Consider the following 21,340-nt stretch of genomic DNA (forward strand, 5'->3'; position numbering starts at 1 on the left):
CCAATTTTCATGAGGTTTCTCTGAGGAGTTGAGGAAAAATCTCTATCTCTAGTGGATCTAGACAGATTGGCAATCTTTGCTTTGCAACTTCCAGGTAAAAATGGATGATTGAACATACACACATCCCATTTTATTCCCTCCCAACCACACAAAGAAAAATCAGAAAATGCATTTTCTTTTTTAAAGAAATGAACCCAAAAGGATAGAGGAAAACCAAAGAGGAAAAATAGCACAAAATTTTGGAAGCTGGAAAGCAGATGGAAAAATGTTACTGATTTAGCATACTTGACAAAGCTAAATCCCAAGCCTGCAGTGGGAACAGTAAAGAATGAATTTAGTTTATTTCACAAAATCCCCTAAAATGTCTGTGCATCCTCTGAGGACACGGTGCATCCTCCCTATGCAGCTTCCAGGCTGCCTCTCTGCATTCCAATAGAACTCTGGAGGTTTCTTGCTTGGAAAGGATAATACAACATGGCTCTGGACTGGCAGACATTGGACACTTGTTGAGTGAGGAGTACCTTACTGAAAGCAGGAGGCTGAGATGTCTAGTCCTTTCTGCCTACTTGGATCCCAGAACACTGGAAGCCAGGGCTTTATTCTCCAGGAAGGACACTGGAGAAGTCTCCTCAGGGGAAAATTGTTGTCCCCAAAGACATCTAAATATCTACAGATTCTGAAATTGGGAGCTCATCAACAAAATGTCCTAGCCAAATTATCCTACTGTGAAGCCCACGTTTGATAATTATCCCTCATGCTCAGATCTTCCAATTAGTGTTTCAGTGCTCTATCCTTAAATATGAGTTGATAATCAGGATTACTGGACATTTGAGGAAAAGCTTTAACATGGAACATAAAGAATAAAAAAAAAAAAGAAGGAAAAAGCAACACTTTGGAGGAAACAGAGGGTATGCAATAAGAAGAAAACTTGATAATCATTAATATCCTCAGGGGGTGAGAAGAGAGTGCAAACATGAGACAAAAAAGAGCTCTTGAAAATTAAAAATATGAAAACACGAAAAAGAAAAAATAATAGATGGAATATACAGCTGAGAAAAATCAGAGAGTGTAGCAAAAAAAAACAAAGAATTGGCAGGTAAGGGAAAAAAAGAACGAACATTAGATCAACCATCCAGGAGATCAAAAATAATTATATGGCACTTACGATGTACATACAAGCATTCCACATACTAAATCATTTACTACTCATAAGAACCTATGATATAGTTACTTTTATTATTTCCATTACTCTTGTGGGAAAACTGAGGCACAAAAAAATTAAGTCACACTGCTAACAAGTAGAAAGTCTAGGATTCAATACCAGGCAGTCTGACTTCAGACACTGGGGATTTCACCACTTAGCCTTTCCAGAGTTCAAGGATGAGAGAGCAGGAAAACAGAGAGGAAAAAAACATCCTTCCCAAAAAAAAGTGCTTAGAAAGCACCCAGCACAACAAATGAAAAGAGACCCACATCAAAGCAAATCTCAGTGAAATTCAGAAAACTAGAGGTAAAGGAAAGATCCAACAAACTCCAGAGACAAAAGAACAAGTCACAAACAAAAAAGCAGGAATCAGAAAGGTTTTGGAATTCTCAACATAAAAACTGGGAGATAGATAATGAAGAAATGCCTGCAAAATTCTGGGGCAAAAGGACTTCAAATGGAGAATTACATCATCATATAAACTATTAGTACGGTGTGAGAATGGAATAAAGACACTTTTAGGCATGCAAGTTCTCATAAAAGTTTCCTCCCATGTACCTTTGTCAGGAAGCTGCTGGAGGAGAGCTCCATGAAAGTGAAGGAAAAAGAGGAGACTTGGGAAGAGAAGAGGTAAAGAAAATCAATCCCAGGGCATAAATAGTCCAGATAAGAGTAGGCCAGAAGTGATTTTCTTCTCCAGGAGTGATTTTTTCCAAGAAGATGAAATTAATAGAATATCTGATATATCTGAACTCTTAAGTGGAGATTCAGACAATTGGCAGAGAGTTCAAGATTTGAATTTAAATTTATGGTAAATATATTAAAAATTAAAATGAAGAAAAAATGAGGCAATTATTAACTCCAGGGAAAGTGTAAAGATTAGTAGTAAAGGCAAAGTAATTATGGTTTTTCAATGGCACAGCTTTGAATAGCATTTACAAAGTTATACTAATGTGAATACTGAGCAACCATCTAACCAAAATTGCACTTTAACTATAGTGGAAGGACAAAAGATGGCAAGCAAGTGTATGTATGATGGGAAAGAGAGGAAAGAGAACCACATTCTCAGCCCCCGTAGGATATCAATAGATGATGTCTAATACTGAAAAAAACAAAAGTAACACCACAATCATATCTTTTTAGAGATATGAAAGTGAATAAATATATTATCTAAAAATATTGTTTTTCATAATAAAGTTTCTATGATCTTTGTAGAACAATTTAGCTCTATAAATTATGTGTACAAATAACAGATAAAAAGAAAAAATTCCTTCATTTTTGATTATTAGAATTTTCTCATGACTAAGATTACTGAGTAAATTAAAATCCTCTTACATTGAGTTTAATTAAGAGTATTTACCTGCAGTAACTCATAAGTAGAACACATACTATTATATATAAAATGTCTTTTAATTTTGCAAGTTGTAAATTCCCATTAAACCATCTTTAAAAGCCTTTTAAAATCTTCTCGTACTTAATGTATTCTGTATCTTTATGGAGCTAGGCATTTTTCCCAATTTAAAATGAAGTTTCAGAGACTGAGAGAAATTTCAAAAATTGCCCAAGATCTCTTAGGAATTTTTGGGAGAGTAACAAGATCAGAACATAACATTCCCAATTCTCTGTCATCATGCCACAAAATCATGTTGAATTTTCCCAAATACTTTTAAAATAATAAACAAAAAACCCAAATAATTTGAGAATGCCAAAACGAAAAAAAGAAGCAACACTGTTGGCGCTATTGTAAACTAATTGTGCATATTTGACAAGGACACATGAATTCCTGTCTGACACAAGTAGAGAAGTCAATTTCCTCCAAAGCTGTGGCAATCCACAATTGAATAAAAACTATCATGAATAAGTATAAATGGCAAAATAAGCGATAAGATCAAGTATATAATCAGTGGATAAATATGGTCCAAGGCTAATTATAGTCTATTTATGAAATCAAGGAAGCGTAGAGAGAGCTAAACACACACACACAGCAAAATTTTATTCCAATTATTTTCCATCAGTGGGACTGATTATTTTTGTTTTCGATTGAATAGGACCTCAGCTCACCCTTTTAGATCAGAAAATTATTTAAATCTAGTTTATATGAAATATTTTGTCTTTAAAAAAATATTAAAAGAACAGAAACAAATATAGATTTGGCCTCAGGTTCCTCATCTGTAAATTAGGGTAATGATAGTACCATCTCACAAGGTTGTTGTGAAGGTTAAATGAAATAATGCATGGAAACAATCTGCATAGTGCTTCAAGCCATTTTAAAGGTAAACTCTAATTTTAATGCTTCTACTTAGTTCTCTATACTGTTCTTCTGTTTAGGAAAATAACTTAATGAATATACCAATATTTTTAAGTGACGGCGGGGTCCTTAGACATAGTCTGGAAGAAGAAAATTGAAGGGAAAAAAAAGAAGAAAAATTGCTTGGCATAAAATATTAACTTTCAATTGGTTGGGTGTAAGGGTACAGACTGGAGGTTTGGGGGTCCTGGACAGGGAGGAGAGGAGTGTAGTAGAAGAGCAACAACTGTGAGAAATATCCCAAGATGGAGAGACAGTACAGTTTAAAATAATCTTCTAATGATTAATTTTACTTTTTCCTTTTCTATGTTGGGCATATTCCTCCTCCCCAAAAGTTTTGTTTAATAAAAAATCGGCTACTTGCCAAACAACCTTTTGTTAGTGGAGCTTTGGGAAACAAACAGGGTGTATAGGGCACAAACAAAGAAAGGTCATGGAGGCAAGGCAGTGAATGGAGATTGGGACTGGGAGTGAGAGAGGACTGGATCTTGCAAGCCTCACCCATGCTCCCACCATTCTTAGAAACATCTGGGAAATTGTGGAGAGTGCTGAATTTCCCAGTGTCTACAGAATAGACAGCTGAGAAAATCTGTTTGAATACCCTAGAAGGCTGGCAAATTTAGGCTTCTCAGTATTAACATCATCAGCTTTTTTTTTTTAGCGAAAATAACTTAAAACACAAACAACTATGACCGATGATAGCTAGCCTCAGTGGTTCCCTAAACAATGACACATAATGAGTAAGTGTTGATGATGTAGGGGGAATGGATAGGAAGTTTAGAATGTTTAATGTCTTATAAAATTGTTTCACAGCATTAGCTCAAGCAATTACAACAAAAACTCTGAGGCTGCAGAACCCCTTTTTATTTTTAATGAGAATAGTAGACTCAGATATGCTAAGGAATTTGCCCAAAGGACCACAGTGATCATAGGCTTTCCACTGTACTACAAACAAATCCAAACCTTACAGGGGAGGAGAGAGGACAAATTTGACCTATTTCAAATTTTGCTATACCCCCTCTGAACAGATAAATCAACTTAAAAATCGACTATATGCTTAGTATTATTGGAGCTGCCATTTCAAGATATTAATGAGTTTGATTTTGGTATTCCAGGATATTTTTAAATTTTTGCCAAAAATTAATGTACATTCTAAAAGAGGTCACCCTCCAGCATGATTGCTTTATCAATATTTTTATAAGGAGACACATTCCCTTCCATCTTGGTTCTTTCTGTCTTTTTTCCAAGATATTTTAATAAAAGAAAATGAATTATTTTAATAAGCCCAGTTCTATAAAGAGGAAATCTTTAAGCCAAAATGAAATAAAAGCTAGTCTGTAAATATATCTTATTATCCAAGTATTGATGGAAGTATGGGGTCCAAACACAAATCAGGCAAGAATTTAATGCAATTTAAATCAAACACTCTGGGGAAAGTCAAAAGAAATTGAACATGGGAAATGAATCATTAAGAAGAGACAACTACAGTTTATACTATACGTTCGTGATAGAAATATATTGGCTGATGCATTCAAAAGTCTATGCGTGAATGAGTGTCCAACGTGTGGCTCTGTATCATGTCTTTAAATTTTGGTTTTCTTATAATGACTCATTGGAAGGACACAGGAAATCAGTTTTGGTACCAAATTTCTATTTCTCAAAATGCAATTCCACAGCACGCCTCCCCCCGCCCCCATATTGGTGGTGGTCGCTATTTATGTGCTTGGTATTAAAAAAGCTTTTTCCTTGCTTCCTGGTTTCTAGTCATAATAATAAGGAAAATCCACTGATTGAACACTGGTAGTGGTAATCTTAGTGTTTTGCCTTTTTTGTCAGCCTTCCCATTAAATTGTATTTAAGATAACCTGGTATCATTTTATGTTAAATTAATAGCATTTTTGCTTACATGCTGGATGTGTGAAAGGTTCCGTGTACCTGTGCTTTACTAGGAGCTAATGGTATTGAATACAAGACACTATTCTGCCAAAAAATCATGCCAAAAAAATTATGAAACAATGGAGCCAAAAACCTGTACAGTCACAGCATATTAGCAACAATGAAGAACACAGACCGGAGTGAGCAATAACTACAAGAGAACTCATTTTACTTCTTCCATTAGATTTCATCACCTGAGAACGTTCTTCTTTGACGGCTTCATCTATAATCATTTTATTTACCTGAATTCAAAGAAAAGTAATGTTTTAAAGTTGATCTATAAAAATCTCTAAATGGCAATTTCATCAAACAAGACAGCTGGGGGTAAGGTGATTAAGAACCAAATTCTACCACCTACCAGTCGTATCTCTAACCTTTCTATACCTTACCATCCTTGTTGATAAATGAAGATGATGATAGCGTATACCTCATGGGATTGTTGTGAGGCATAAATGAGAACCTGAATGATAAGAATAGGGCTTGGCACATAGTGACTTGATCAACATTTGTTATTTATTGTTTCTTGTTTTCTTTCTGGCATCATTTTTCATGCTGAATGTATTAGTTAAAATGTTTTTAGCTATAAGTTTTAGGTCAAGTTAGAGTAGCCTAAGCACACAGAAGTTTGTTTTCTCGCTTAAGAAATCTGGAGGTAGGCAGTTCCCTCCGAGGCTCAACAGTGCCAGGGTGTTAGTCAATGTTTCCGGAATTCTTTTGGTGGATAGGAATTCCGATCCCTATCCATGATCATAAGATGGTTACAGCATTACATGAGTGTATTCAAAGCAGGAAGGAAGGGAACAAGCAGAAAAGAGACCTTCTTTTTCTAAGGAGATTCTCCTTATGTCTCATTTTCCTGAACTGGGTTGCATGCTCACCTGCAGGCCAATAAAGAATGAGATTCCTATGACTGATAGAGGCTAATAAGAAATAATCCCCTGGGCCTTGTGCTGAAGGATTGCTATCCAAACAAAATTGTAGTTGCGTTTGCAAGGCAGAAGAGTGGAAAGGCTTGGACAAGGCAAACGACAGGGTGACGGAGTATTTCGTTCCAAGACTCCTCTGAAATAAAGCTTAACTGACAACGTAGAGCTGAATTATTACTAGTCTGTTAGTTCTTTGTCATTTCAATAAATAGCAATAGGAGGCCAGGACTTTTTACTTGTTTTTTGCTTCTAAACAACAACATAAAAGGACAAGTCTATACAATTGTACAAGGAAATTTAATGTGTGTTGATAGGCTCTTTTCCTCAGTGGTGGTTTGTTCATTTTCCCTGAATGATCCAGGTTAATGTTTTCATTCCTAACTATATATGTTTATCCACAGTCTCTCAACATATGTACAGATGTTTTTGTTTATGAGTTTTTAAAAATAGATTGGACAATAATTCCTGTCTAGCGTGAATTACATATATAACTGAGAGAAAAAAGTTTTTTTTCTAATTATGTAAGGTATTTTCTAACTCTCATTTTTGAAGTTCTGCATACGGCTGATCTCCAAGAGAATTACTCAGCAGTGAATGTTAAATGGATGGAAATGTAGGTGAAAACTGTATGTAAAACAAAAGAATGGGAAACCATGCTCATTTAGAAATAATGCAATTAGTCGATTTGAGGACTTGTTTTTTTACTTTAAGAAATGAAAGGAATTTGATTACTTTTCATTGTGAATGATAGCCATATATGAAAATGTTTATTCACAGAGTAAAAATCATTTGTTAGTTTCATCCTTAGGTTTTGTATTTATTTTATTTTCCACTAGGCAGGAGTTCTACATCACGATTCCTCATTCTCTTTTACCTGCTGCTGCCTTTGGTATAATGCAGGGCAGAAGTCTCCCAATTTGTTGTGAGTGTCCCTTTACATCAATCGTTTCCAAGGTATCATAGCAGCTGGCAGTGATACAAATATTCATGAGAACATCATATGATCGTTAGTTCATTTTATCCCCATTTGGCTGTTCCAACCCCATGTAGCTAATACTATATTACAATATGTTACCATATGAATCTGGTCCAAAGACACAAGAATACTGTAATAAAAATTGAAAAATATTTGAGATGTGTCAATATAGAAATGAAATCAAATTCCTTTAAGAGGGACTGATTTTCTGGTCTGAAAGCTTGTAAATTAAGATGCATGTTTATTCCCATAAAACGTTTCACAAATTTTCACAAATGATTTCTATAGCATAAGAATTTTTCAGCACTTTTGAGGAGGTTTTAATAACTGCAGTTTCTGTCCAAAGAATATACTGACCCAACTTTTCAATGGACTGGGTAACCTATAAGAAGGTATGTAATTCATTCTCATGAACATGTTGATAAGAAAATGTATGAACTAGACATCTAGACAATGGTTTCTTTTTAGGAGATATTCAGTTCAAAACACTCTGCTAAAAATAAAACCAAAACCCATGGATAAATAACCTTCAATCCAAGGCTTCATCTCTGATGAAGAGAGAATAGAAAACAAACATCATGGCCATCAGCCCTGAGAGGTGTGGTGACTGTATTCAGAGACGGTGATCTGTGGTCTCCTAGCTTTAATTGGCCTCCTGGGGTATGTAGAATGCTGTGTGTTTGTCACACTTGGAGAGATCTTGGCACAAACTATTTACAGCTGTTTGGAGCCTTAACATACAATATAAAGAGCCTGCTGGGTCTGGCATTTGCTGACACAGCCTTGGAATCAATGGAAAACTCTGGCTTCTCTTTTGAGGTCCTCCCAGTGAAGGATTTGCAGACTGTAAAGTACATAAGAAGCTAAGAATCATCCTTAGCACAGCCAAAGCTCTTCTCTGCAGGGCTCCAGGGAGTCTGCTTAGTACACTTTTTCTGCAGAGCCCTGGAATATTTTCTCCTTATGCACTTGAATAATGTCCTCCACAATAAAAGACTTTAAAATATTTTGCCTACATTTGCCACACAAAGAGATTATGATAAAAGATCCTACAGCAGACTGGTGGCAGACTAGTAACCTGTGGGCTGAGCCCAATGTACGGGCATTTTTTTTTTTTTGGTTTGGATCCTTATAGAGTTTCATTTTGCTTTTAGTTAATTTGAATCAGTTGCCAATTTTAAAAAATCAAGACATTTCACACATTTTTTAAAAATCCAGATTATTGATTTCTCTGGAAAAATCGGATCTAGAAACATAAGGTCTGAGTTCCTGCTTGGTGATAGATAATTAGAGCTGGGTGGCAGCTGCCCTCTTTGGAGGGAACATGAGTCTCAAGTGTCAGAGCCTCTCTGGAAGGCCTCTTACATGTACATCCCTTGACTGGCCCTACTAGGCACTTGAATTAGCAACTACTGTAAATAGAACATGCCTTTAAAATACAAATTTCAAACATATAGAATAATAAGGAACAACATTATATACAACATAACCATCTCTTAGCTTGCTTAAACATTTTCTTATTTTGCTTAAGATTTTTTTTTAGAAGAAGTAAAACATTACATATAAATTCAAGCTCCCTGTTTATCCTTCTAAATTTTAATCCTCTTTCTCCAACTACTATACAGATAACTACTATTCTGACTTTGGTCTTTATCATTCTCATGCATGTTCTTTTACTTTTGTGATTTAGTTATTTAAGTATTTTTAAAAATTGTATTCTTTTGCAAATTTTAGAAGTTATATGTATGTATTCTTCTGCATCTTGCCTTACTCATTCAAATCATATGTTGAGATTCATGTAGGCTAAAATGTAGCTCTAGTTAACTCATTTAAACAGATCTATAATGTGTTTAAATTTATTTTGTGATGATCTATTTTCTGACTATACCTCAGTTTATCCATTTTTCTATTGCTAAAAATTTATGTCATTTGCAATTTTTCACTATTTCAGACAATGTTGCTTTGAACATTCTTGTGCACACTTTCTTGTGCACATGTACAAGACTTTCTTTATGATATAGCTAGCAATGAATTCCTGGGCCTTGTGGGGTACATATCCTAAATTTTCTCAGATATTGCAAAATTTCTCTCCAACATTATTTTATATAATTTACCCTCCTCAGTGTATGAGAGTTCCTGATATTCCTCTTCCATAGTAATACTTGTTACATTTTCATTTTTGCCAATTTAATGGGAGTAAAAGGTATTTCATTATTGTTTTAATTTGCATTTTCTTGATTACTAGTGAGACTGAACATCTTTTCATAAATTAATTGGCCTTCCAAGCTATCTGAGATTTACTTGGTGGTTTTCTTTGTTCATTTTTTTATTGTTGTTTTTTATTTTTTATTTTTCTCATTGATTTGAAGGGATTCTGAATTGTCAGGCTTTTTTATTATGGCTGCAAGTTGGCTGCTACAGCTCTAAGCATCACATCTTCACCAATCCACATCAAACAGCAGAAAAGAGATGAGTCCCTGCCTCCATCCCACTTTAAAGTTGAGAAGAAATTTCCCAGAAGGTTCCCAGCAAACATCCCATTACATCTTATTGGCCAGTGTTTCATGCTTAAAAAGATCACTGACAAGAGAATGGAAACATTATGACTGTTTTGAACCAATCAACATTCACTCCCTGGGGCTAGAGAGGGGCCTATTGGTTATTAGGCTTTCAAATACCTGAACAAAATCCGAATTCTATTAACAAGGAATAGAAGTGAGAATAGCTGTTGAATAGACAGTTCTAGCAGACACTATTGATGCCCCAACCATACCCCATAGGCCTAGTCTGAAGGACTCCTGCAGAGTTTCCTCACACACCCATGGCTTTCTGTTTCACTCTGCTCTAGAGCATTCTCTGCCTATGGGAGCTTGCTGTACCAGGAGGAATCCTCAGCTAATGAAGACAGAATGTGATGGTAAATACCCCAGCCTCCCTCTACTAATGGAACATTTCTGAGGCTTATTCCACACAATCTCCCAGAGGGTCACCAGTAGGATGAAGCTGTATTTTCCCACAGTGGTAGTCCACTCATTCATGCACCGTTAATTGACTTTCCTCCCTTCAGTGTCTCACTTCCTCACAGTGCTTCCTGGGATCATACCAAAATCATTGTCCTGGGGTCTGCTTTTGCAAAATCTCAACTAAGCCAGCAGTCAACAGTGTCTGCCACTTATAGCTCAGAAGCTTCCCTTATGTGATGCTTTCTCTGGGCCCCAATAAAAAGTTACTTATTCCTTTGTGTGAGCACTATATTGTATAACCCCCTAATATAGCACACCTTGTTTTAAGTGTGTTTCTTTCCTACATACTATATGCTTCTGTCCTAATCATTTTTACGTTCCTATTGTTGAGCACAGTACTTGACGTGTAGTAGATACTGACTAAATGTTGAATACATCATCAGAGCCGACTCCGTAGTTTCTTACCTGATGACTTCTCCCAAGAAACTAAATATCACGATCCCTTGAGCACCCCAGTCATCCCCCTCCCTTCTCCCTTTTGTTGTCATCACTTCCATTACTCTCTGCTTCAACTGCTGCCTCAGAGGTTAAATCTCTGGATTTCTCCAGGCTGGCAAGGTATTCATATGGGATAAATATGCTCTCTATAAGTGAATGTCCCTCAAGACATTTATTTTCTTTACCCATGTTTCAGCATTCCCAATCTCTGAGACAGATATTTTAACCTAAACATTGCCTCACAGCTGGCAGATCGTGTCCAGACCCACTGAACTCCAGCTCATTTATGAAAGCCAGTAATTCACTGGCCTAAAATATGGGCAGCAGGGCAGAGGGCTGCCCTTCTGCTGCTGCAAGGAAATTTTATTTGAGAAACTCTAATTCTTAGTGACATATTTAGTATATTCCCATTTTTCCCCTTAACTTTATTGCCTCATCAAGAAACTGCTTTCAAGTATTGAAATAGAGTAGCTGGGAAATAAAAGTCACATGGGCAGTGTAATGGTTGCTATGCATTTTTCTTCCCCTTCCTCTTTAAAAATTCAAATCCTATGAGAAAAAATAGACAGAAAAAAATAGTTACTGTTGTCAATAAAATAGATGCCATCTCCTGACATAGAGTGACAGTTAAAGGAGAAAAAATAGAAAACTCGGATCTTTGTGTAAAATTTTAGAAAGAGGGGAAGAATGACATTTTTAGGCCAATGTGAAGCTAGAGCAATGCCAACATAACCACTGACATCATTGAATGAGTACCAGTGTATTAACAGCTGTCGTGGTGAAGTTGGCTTCTCATACTAATATCCAATTGGCATTTTAGTTGAATGCAGTAAACAGAAGCGATGTGGGTGGGGAGAAAGGGTGGGGCTATATCAAGGGTCAGACAGAATAATCTGTGAGATGAATGTGGCTCAAATATTACGTCTTGCAAATGCTGGACATAAGTGCAAGAAGAAACACGTTGCAATCAAAATTTCAGTCCAGTTAACAGAGGTAGAGTTATTGTGGAGCTAAACGAAGCCTAAGTTTTAGGCTCCCTTCATTCACACAGGTCTTTCCTAAGGACCAGTACCTAATTGGTATCCATTTTTTTTTCTTTTCCAGTAAGTTCCCCTAAATTGTATGAGCTCCAAGCTCTCTACCTAGATCTTCCCCTGCCAGTTAAATTTAATTTTTAAGGGGCTCCCAAAGATATTAATCAACATTGTAACAAAATACTGATTTAAAAGAGAGCATGAAAGACTGCAATTCTGACAAACAAACAAATAAATCAGTATTTAACAAATGTTTATAGCACCTGATCAAGAAGCTTAAGGTGCTGTCTCTTTCCTTAAAGATACAGTATAATTGAGGAATCAAGACATAGGCACATAAAAATAACTATTGCAATTAAAATTGAAAAATGGGAAATATTCATTTAACAAATATTTATTAATTGTGAACTTTGTGCCAGGCACTGCAGTAGGCCCTGGATATCCGATAGTTAATAAAATGCACATGATCAGCCTTCATGTTGCCTTATAGTCCAGGGAGAAAGAAATTTTAAAAAAGCAAATAATCATTAAAAGTTGTGAAAAGTTATGTAAAAGAAATTATCGGGTTGCTTAGATAGAGATTAAAGAAGAAACCTCTTTTAGATTAGGTAGTCAGTGAAGGTCTATTTGAGAAGGTGACATACCTAAAAGGAAAGAAAAATCAGCCATGAAAAGAGATGAAAGGAAATATGTTCATTGCAGAAATGTAAGACCTGAGGTAGGAAATAGCTTGGCCCTCTTGAGCAATAGAAAGGAAATCAGTGTAGGTAAATACAGTAAGGGGCCAGAGACATGAGATGAGGCAAAAGACCCTTGGCATATTCTGTTTGCAGATGGAGACTTTTGAGTATTTATCATATGACATCTCCTTCTTAACTTGGGAAGTGATGGGATTGGAAAATTGACCTTGGTTCTTGGAACACAGTAGTACAAGTAGAAGAAGATCCAACCACTGCATTGTAAAAGATAGTTTATAAAAGTTACAATAAAGGAAGAAACTTACTTATGTGTTGTTTTATAAAGTTCTTATATCCCACTCTGTCAAAAAAAAAAGTATATATCCTTGCTGATTTGTGTTTTTATTAAGTTAGAAAATGATGAAAGCCCACCTCTCAGTGTCCCAAATAAGAAACATTGTAATGGGATATCAACACTACCATTCATCTGGGTTATAAAAGAATGGGTAAGGCTGTACTCCACCCCACTTTTGGAAGAAGTTACCAACCATGTTCACAGACCTTAACCATAGATGAATCTTATTTTATCTTCCTCTCTTAAGATAGAGGGGGAGCAGGATAGGAAAAGCAATTGCAACTGTCCAAACTTCTGAAATAAAGAAAGAAATCTTACCAGCTGATGTCTGAGGAACTGTGAGGGTAAAATTTCATTACTCAATATTAACTTGGATAAAAATAATAAAAGCAATTTTGGTGAAAACCTTTTGGGTGACTTCTTTCTCTTGGAGTTCTGAATCCCCATTTCATTTCTTAATGAAACAACCAATCAATTAAGGCTTGACAAAGAGGAGGTGGACAGGGGCCTGATTATACCTGGCCTTGAAGCCAATAGTATGGAGATTGGATTTTGATCTAAATTTAATGGTAAGCCATTGAAAAGTCTTAGCTTGGAAAATCATTTGGTCCAGTTCATGTTTTATGAAGCTGTATGTTTCAGCAACTAGAAGGATGTGCAACGACAACATACAACTACCTACTGGGGCCTTGGGGAGAAAAAGGGGAAAAAAGGAGGAGGATTGGCATGGATGTTAGCTCAGGGCTGGTCTTCCTCACCAAAAAAAAAAAAAAAGAAGCTGTATGTTTTAAGAAGTAGTGCAGACTATAAATTCTTTATTGGGAGATTAGTGTGTGCTGATCATAGAGAGAGGGACTTCTGAGTGGAGATAAAACTAGGACTTTAAATGATGGATGAAATTAGATAAATAGGGGGGAGAATAAAAGAGGGTATTCATGGTAAGTGCAATGAAATGAGAAAAAGTTTTGAAGCAGGCAGGGGTAGGAGAAGGTAGGGAATATACCCATTTGACTCGGGTATATTAAGTTCTGATCAAATTATAATGGACTCTGCATCAGACTTAGGAACACTTGGGTAATTGGAGACTAAAAATGTTATATGCATGATCTAATGGCAGTATAGCATCAGAGACATGAATTTGTTGGAAATGTGAAGGGAGCTTCCATTTGAAAGTGGAGAAAGAAGTAAAAAAACTAAATAAGAAAAATCTGAGCAACAAAATAAAGTCTGAGGTAGGATATACATTTCCTTTTTTACTTCCAGTTAAAATCTAGATAAGCTTGATAATGGTGGTGTTATTCTTTGATTAGCAGGTCAGGGAGAAAGAGAGAGCAATACCAGGATAAATGCAGCTGGAGCTAGGGATAGCTGTAGGACAAGTCCCAAGAGAAGGTGACAAGAACCAAAATTACACTGAACAGGCAACTTGGCCTTGGGAAGGATTCACTGGTATTCAGTGAGTCTAATAAGGAAGGTGGGGAATGGTGGCTAGTGTCACATATGTGTTGATATAATCGTTAGTCAGTGCTAGAGTCAGGTAAGTGGCCCTAAGGGAGTGGGAATGAAGAGGATGCACCAAGAAGGAGGACTAGCAGTCTAGGTTGTTCATTAAAATCCATGATGGAAGTTAAGGAATTTACCACAATTCAGTCATAATACAAGTATCCAAGGTTGCATTTTGGGTATTTGGAGTTTAAGTAGGTAAAATACTAATTAAATATCCCAACTATTAAGGGAAAAGGGGCACCTGACACATTGCAAGCCTTGGTTCCAGTGGTCTCAGGGCCTGGACAAATCAGAGACTGCTTAATGCAGGAAGGTAGTATGGTATAATGCAAAAGAGCCCAGGAACCAGGACTCACCACCTGCGTTCTCTCTGCAACTTACTAGCTGGGTGACAAGCTATACATCTTTTTGAAACTCATTTTCTTTTTCTAAAAAATGTGAATACAAATACCTAAATGGAATAGTTACTCTGAAAATGTTTCTAAAAGTGCTTGATACAGAAAATGATTTGTTAAATGGCAGTTCTTGAAAAAAAATCAATGATATGATTAGCAAAAATAGTCTGAAATCTATATCGATTGTTACTCTGAATGACTATTATAAAATATGAAATACCTATTCATTTCCCCAGTGCTCTGAGATAAAAGTCATAAGGATAAACATAAGTATTGTGTCTCTGCCTACTGGGCCACAAATGGGCATATATTGATGGTAAATAACGAGGAACATCAGACATAATGGCTCAGAACGTGGAGTGAGTCCTTGGTGAGCCTGATCTTTATGCTCATCTCTGGAACATTAGTATCTCATGATATTTTAGATTCTGGCTGCTCAGAGTCCAAGGAAAAATTATTATAAGCATCAGCCCCTTATGAAGACATTTGAAAAATGACAGAGCATCAGGTCACTTGGCAGTTGGTGCAGAGGAAAAGTGTTCCACATTAATGAGTCTGCATACAGAAAAGCCCAGTATGCTTACAGGACAAGGGACTTCAAAAGACTAACGTGCTATACCTTGGGTATAATGAAAATACAATTATGCATAAAAGCAAAGTTATTATGGAAAAGAAACAGTGGGTATTTAGCAAGTGATATAGCAGAGCTACTGAAAGTTAAAGTAGAATTATATAGAGGAAATGTGATCCCACAGGAAGGAGAAGAGATTTTTAAGAGAGAAATCCCTCCACGTGTTTGCCTAGAACTTGTACTTCCACCATCGTAGCACTTACTATCCTAGAATGTAATCGAACATCTGTCTGTTTCCCCCAAGAATTCACAAGCTCCACACCAAGAGGAAGTCAGTCTAACTTGTTTACAATTCTTGTTACAATCCACAGAGTCTAGCACAGTGTTTGCCACATAGTAGATGCTTAATAAATACTTGATGTTAAATGAATAATCAAGCTAGCATCATAGAAAATACTGTAGCAATTCATATGGAAGATAAGGTAAATATAAGGAAATTCATAGGGAGAAATAAAAGAAAAGAGGTAGTGTAGCACCTAGGCAGATATCTTTAAAAAAAATGCCCTAATGTTTCAAGTCTAAAAAATGAGAAACCAACTTCCTCATCTGTGACCTTGATGAAAAAGAGAAGAGATAAAGAAAGATTAATTTTAAGTTACAGGTGAGTATACATTAAACTTTAAATTGTGGCCATAATGGCTAGAAATCAGATTCAAGGTCAATTTATGGTGAAAATAGTTGTCATTTTATTTCGTTTATGACTTTAAAAGGTAAATATCTTTCGTTGTTTTAAATATATGATCCAGTCCTGGAAAATTTTACATAAATAGGAGAAAGAATCTGCCGGTATAAAGTTAAAATGTAATCAGGAACAGTAAAAACAATATGGTTGTTAATTTAGCACTGAAGAAGACAAGACTCCAGGTCCAAAAGCCTCGCAGACTAACTTTGACAAATGTGACCCATGGGAGATGTAGGATGACCTGGAGGTGTTGGAATTGGATGTACACATCTATTGCTATATGTTACAGCTGGATGATTTAAGAGACCCCCAAAGCTAATGAATATCATAAGGAACCAGAAACTCCCTCGACAGCCATGTATACATGTGTAAAATAACAAAGAATCTGAATGCAAGTGTGTGTATTTCATCACTCAGTCTGAAATTCTATCCAATCCATTCAAGCCCAGAGAAATGTGCAGCTTTAGCAAAAATCAGTCCCTCTCTTGAAACAAAATATTAATGTTACCACTGATGCACCCACTTTTCTAGGCATTCTTCATTTCAGATGTTCTTAATAGAACTCTGACACTGCGTCCAATCAATCCACATTAAAGGGCCAGCAATAGGATTTGACATTTCTTCTGGAAAATTACATGTGTTAATATAAAATCTGGGCATTTGCCACAGAGTTATTTTGTATTAAGTCAAAACTGCTGCTTAAGAAAACAAAAAATTTTGCCTGAAGAAAATTTGGAACTTTTGATCCAGATTAATTTGATATTGAAATTAAAAAAATAAGACAGGATAAATATACTGCTTTTTCTATGCCGATATTTACGCATCAAATGAAACTACTTTTGCTGCTTGTGTCCTTGAGTTTTGTACGATACACTTTATCCCACATTAAGTCTAACTCTAAAACAATAAACTTTTTGAAAATAATAAAATCTAGCTTGAGGGAAAAATTGTCAAAGTTCAGGCAGACTGGGCTAATTGGACAACCAGACACAGTACACAGTATTTTTCCAGAAAGACTGTGGTTATATTGTGGATAGTTTCTATATTCTCCTAAAATATAAAATATTATTATATTATACCAAGAATAATTGCAACTCTTATTAACTTCTGCCTGATATAATAGATGTCTTCAATGTCAGAATCATCATTTCCAAGATTTGGACATTTAAAAAGGCATTGAGGATATACTGTAGTCCTACCTCTTTAATATGTAATTATATTCCTTAATATAAACTGACTTGCACTGGCCAAAGTTTGATTGCTAATACCATTAATTCAATCAAATCCGTATTTGTTCAGTTTTTTCACAAGACAAAAACACAAACTCAAATTAAAATCTTATATTGGCAATCTCATTTAAAAATAATCGATTAGATGAGTATGAAAGCTCAAAAGTTATAGGCATCAACACTCCATGCATTTTGACAAGTAAGTCTTGGATGGCCAGAGAGAGTCTAAGTTTTACTTGGATCACATTAGCCTCTCCTTCTCTGCCCAAGCTCTTGAATTTAGATAGCTTCAGGAATTAGTCTTGGATCTTCTTCTTTTCTCTATCTAGGCTCTATCACTGGGTAATCTTACCTACTTACAGGGCTCCACACAACATCTCCAGCACAGATCACTCGCCTAAACTCCAACTGCCTTTTACATCTCCACTTAGATGTCACATGTCCATTTTAGAATCTATTCTCCACAGCACTATATTTTTAAAATGTAAACGAGATCGTGCCTCTTTTCTGGTTAAATTTCCTTAGTGGCTCCCATTTCTTTTAGAATAAAATTCAAATTCCTTACCATGGTCTCAAAGGCCCTGCCTGATGATTTCTTTCCAGTTCTTCCCATCCTCTCTCCATCACTCATAGCTATTCTCGTTTTCTTTCCCTTCCTCGGAGGAACTAAAGTCTTTGCTCTTTTCAGGCCTTGATTCTTGTTCCTGGACTGCTCTGCTTTTCCCGCAGCTGTTTCCCTGTGCTTGCTTACCTTCAACCTTAGTTCAAGGAGCAAAGACCACCCTCTCAGAGGCTTTCCCTGACCACCTTCCTAAAGTCTCTTTTCCCATTTGCTCTCCTTCTCCTCACTCAGATTTTTTTCAGTTTAGTATTAATGACAATCTGAAACTATCTTGATTTTTTAATATTTTGAATTCTATAAATACGCTTTTGTTCTCCCAACCTTCCTAGTTGTGCCCTACTCTCTCAGCTAGAGGCCTCCATTGTCTCAGGGAGGATTAGGGTTGCTATAGCATGAAGGCAAGGAAAAGACGGAATCAGAGTTCTGCCTATTTCAACGACAGCAGTTATGAAACAGGAAGCCTTTTGATTTATAAGAGCATTTAAAAAGAAAAGTATTTTTGAGGAGGAAAATGTTTTTTTTCCTAAAGTTCTTAAGGAGTTTTAGTTTATCCATACATGACACTTTTAAAAGAAAATAGATTTAGTGAGGTAGCATGGTGGAGCAGTCCAAGGCAATGGATTTAAAAGAAAATAGATTGAAAAGTATTGACTGTTGTAGAAAATGAAGGATTGTGAAAAGTATAAATGAGGGGTCCAGTGAGGCAAAGGTGAGGAGCTTTAATTAATTTGACCATTCTCCACAGGGTAGGTTTAAGGGAGGGAGAGACTGAAGGCCATTTGCCCTGCTTCTAATAGATACTCAGTCAAACTTTCTGGGATTGACTTTTGCCTTCTCTGTCTACTAGCTGAGAGTCTTTGAACCAGATGCCTTGAAGATAATAATATTTCCTACCTCATAGAATCTTGAGTATTAATGTAGTTCATACATATATAGCACTTAGAACAAGGTCTAACACATAGTAAGAGCTCAGTATTTGCTAGTTTTTATTAGTGTCTGCATAACAACTTCTCATTCATTGTTTAAAATTGTGGTTAGGCCTCATCTCCTCTCTGAAGATTTTAAAGTTATCCCTTTTCTAATCACCTCTCCCTCAACACATACACACACAAAGTACTTGCACACAAAGAACTCTGTTCTTCGTATCTACTTGAATTACTCAGTACCATGAACAAATTTACTGCCAATCCAAAATTGGTAAACTAGATTAAAATGGGTTAAATTTTTCTCAATTACTTCCGATTCCTTTTAAAGGAACAAAAGTTTCTGTAATGGTAATTTCTTAGAAATATATTTAAAAAAAATTGTGAGATTGTAGAATTTTAAATTACAGGTAAAGTTTATTTTCCCAAAGGAACTCTATCAGGCACACTATTAACTTAATTTTTAAGAAAGCTCGAGAGGAGAATTTATATGCTGTTCTCAAGTCTTAAACTTTTATAAACTAAAAATTTTGCTAAGTGATTTATTATTGGGAGGGGCAGTATACCCTTCTTATGTTCCTAATCTAATGTTAATGGCCTCATCTTATACTTATGGCATCATTATTATAAGAACACGAAATCATATTCCAATTATTCTCAATTGCATGTTGCCATGACTTTTTCCCTCTGAGAGATTGCATTACTTAAAAGTACATCACATTCACTTGTGGGAACTTCTAGACATCACACTAATTAAGTGCACATGGAAAAATTACTCAGCAATCCAGGGTTGCTTCATAGGCTATACTTAGATAACAGATTAGCACAAGTGGAGCAAAAACAATAAAATAAACCATAAGTCAAAGGAATGATAAATTTTAAACCTGAAAGGTAATGTATACCTTTTCCTTACAAGATTGCTACGAATAATTTATTGTATAAAGACTTCTTAAAATACATGTTGAATAAACAACTACAGTTTCTGGAATCCTTTATAATTTGTCTAACAAATTGCTATTGATATATATCAGAAGACAACTCTGGAGATTAAGTTTCTTATCATCAGTGAGAATGATTCAGCTGTAATTTAAGTGTCCAAATAACAATTCTATTTTGGTAAAGTGTTGAATTTCAGCATTGGTCCTAGGATGAACACATCAGTGATCTAAATAATTCATTAATATAATTAGGATCTTTTGCTTTTCTTTATGAAAAGCTTTTTGTCTTATTCACCTTTGTGTTATAGTTAGAAACATAGATTGTTCACATAAATATTCATTTCCTTTCCAAGTGACTGTGTTGCAACTCCAAAGGTATTGAGCTTACCTTTTAATGTATATTCCTGGAATGTCCTCCCTCTTCATACCTTATGTCCTACCAGATATACTCTCCTTTCTGTATCAAAGCTCCCCCAAATCTCATCTTCTCCCCAAAACTTCCCAAACTAAATGTCAACAAAACTATAATGCTTTTCAACCTAAATCCGATAAAGTGGGCCAGCTTAATGTAAAAATATTAATTTGTCTTTTTTTTACCCAGCCCTCTCATCCCTCACCAGAATAACCCCACTCCTACTATAGACCTCAGCCCTTTAATGGCCCTTGGCTATTTTCTTTCCAACCTTTACCTGTCTTGCATTCCATTCCCTCAGGTCTTTCAAGTGATGATTAGATCTTCTGGAAAACTAATTTAAGGTAATGGAATGTATTGAAGTAGTACCACCTATGGTCATGTGATAGGATGGGTATAAAACATAGCATCTGAGAATGTATGAGCTCAGAGGGCAAAGATCATCAGACACGAGGCATGGGAACTGTAACTAGCTAGTCAGAATCTACCACAATTAGGAAAAAGTTTTCTTTCTGGATTGTTTTATAGCTTATGGTATATATTTTAAGTTTTGGTACTTTAAAGAAAATAAATTTAATGACTAGTAAAATCCTTCATTTAGAGAACAGAATATTTAAAAAATCTCATGGAATAAATAGATGTTACTGAAACTAAAATTTAATGAATTATAATTAAGTGGGTATTGTAATACATACCTTCTGATTAGATAGTACTTTCCTTGAGCATATTCTGAGGTACCAGCCTAAAGGCCAAGTGACTTCATTCTTCCCAGAATGGCAATTTCCCAGCATAACACCCTGGAAGGTATTATTGTGGTTTCAAAATGGTCTGTGTAGTGGCAAATTTGTCATAATTAAGATGTTTTGCAGAAAATAACATGCTTATTAAAGTATTAAGTAAAAGTTATTCCTAATTACAAATGTTGACATGTGTGAAGATTTATGTACATAAATATAAACATAATTTCATATACTTTTACATTTAGTTTATATTTATGTAATTATATAAACATTTATATTTACATATGTAATTCCTATGATTTTATATATAATTTTATATGCATATATAGTTTTAAACTCATTTTAACTTTTTACCAATTTAGTTCACACTCTTTTCTCCATGCAAT

At 35.5% G+C, this 21,340-nt stretch overlaps 1 long non-coding RNA gene across 1 annotated transcript in view; it reads right to left on the minus strand.

Annotated features, from left to right (window-relative positions):
- The window catches only part of LOC131419548 (uncharacterized), a 49,304-nt gene extending 28,300 nt beyond the window's left edge, over window positions 1-21,004 (minus strand). Inside the window, exon 1 of the long non-coding RNA XR_009223276.1 lies at window positions 20,910-21,004. This is a non-coding gene — a long non-coding RNA (uncharacterized LOC131419548). The remainder of the gene's footprint in view (window positions 1-20,909) is intronic.
- Between the last annotated feature and the right edge of the window lie 336 nt (window positions 21,005-21,340).

Source organism: Diceros bicornis, chromosome 21 (genome assembly GCF_020826845.1).
Source record: "Diceros bicornis minor isolate mBicDic1 chromosome 21, mDicBic1.mat.cur, whole genome shotgun sequence".
Taxonomy (NCBI): domain Eukaryota; kingdom Metazoa; phylum Chordata; class Mammalia; order Perissodactyla; family Rhinocerotidae; genus Diceros; species Diceros bicornis.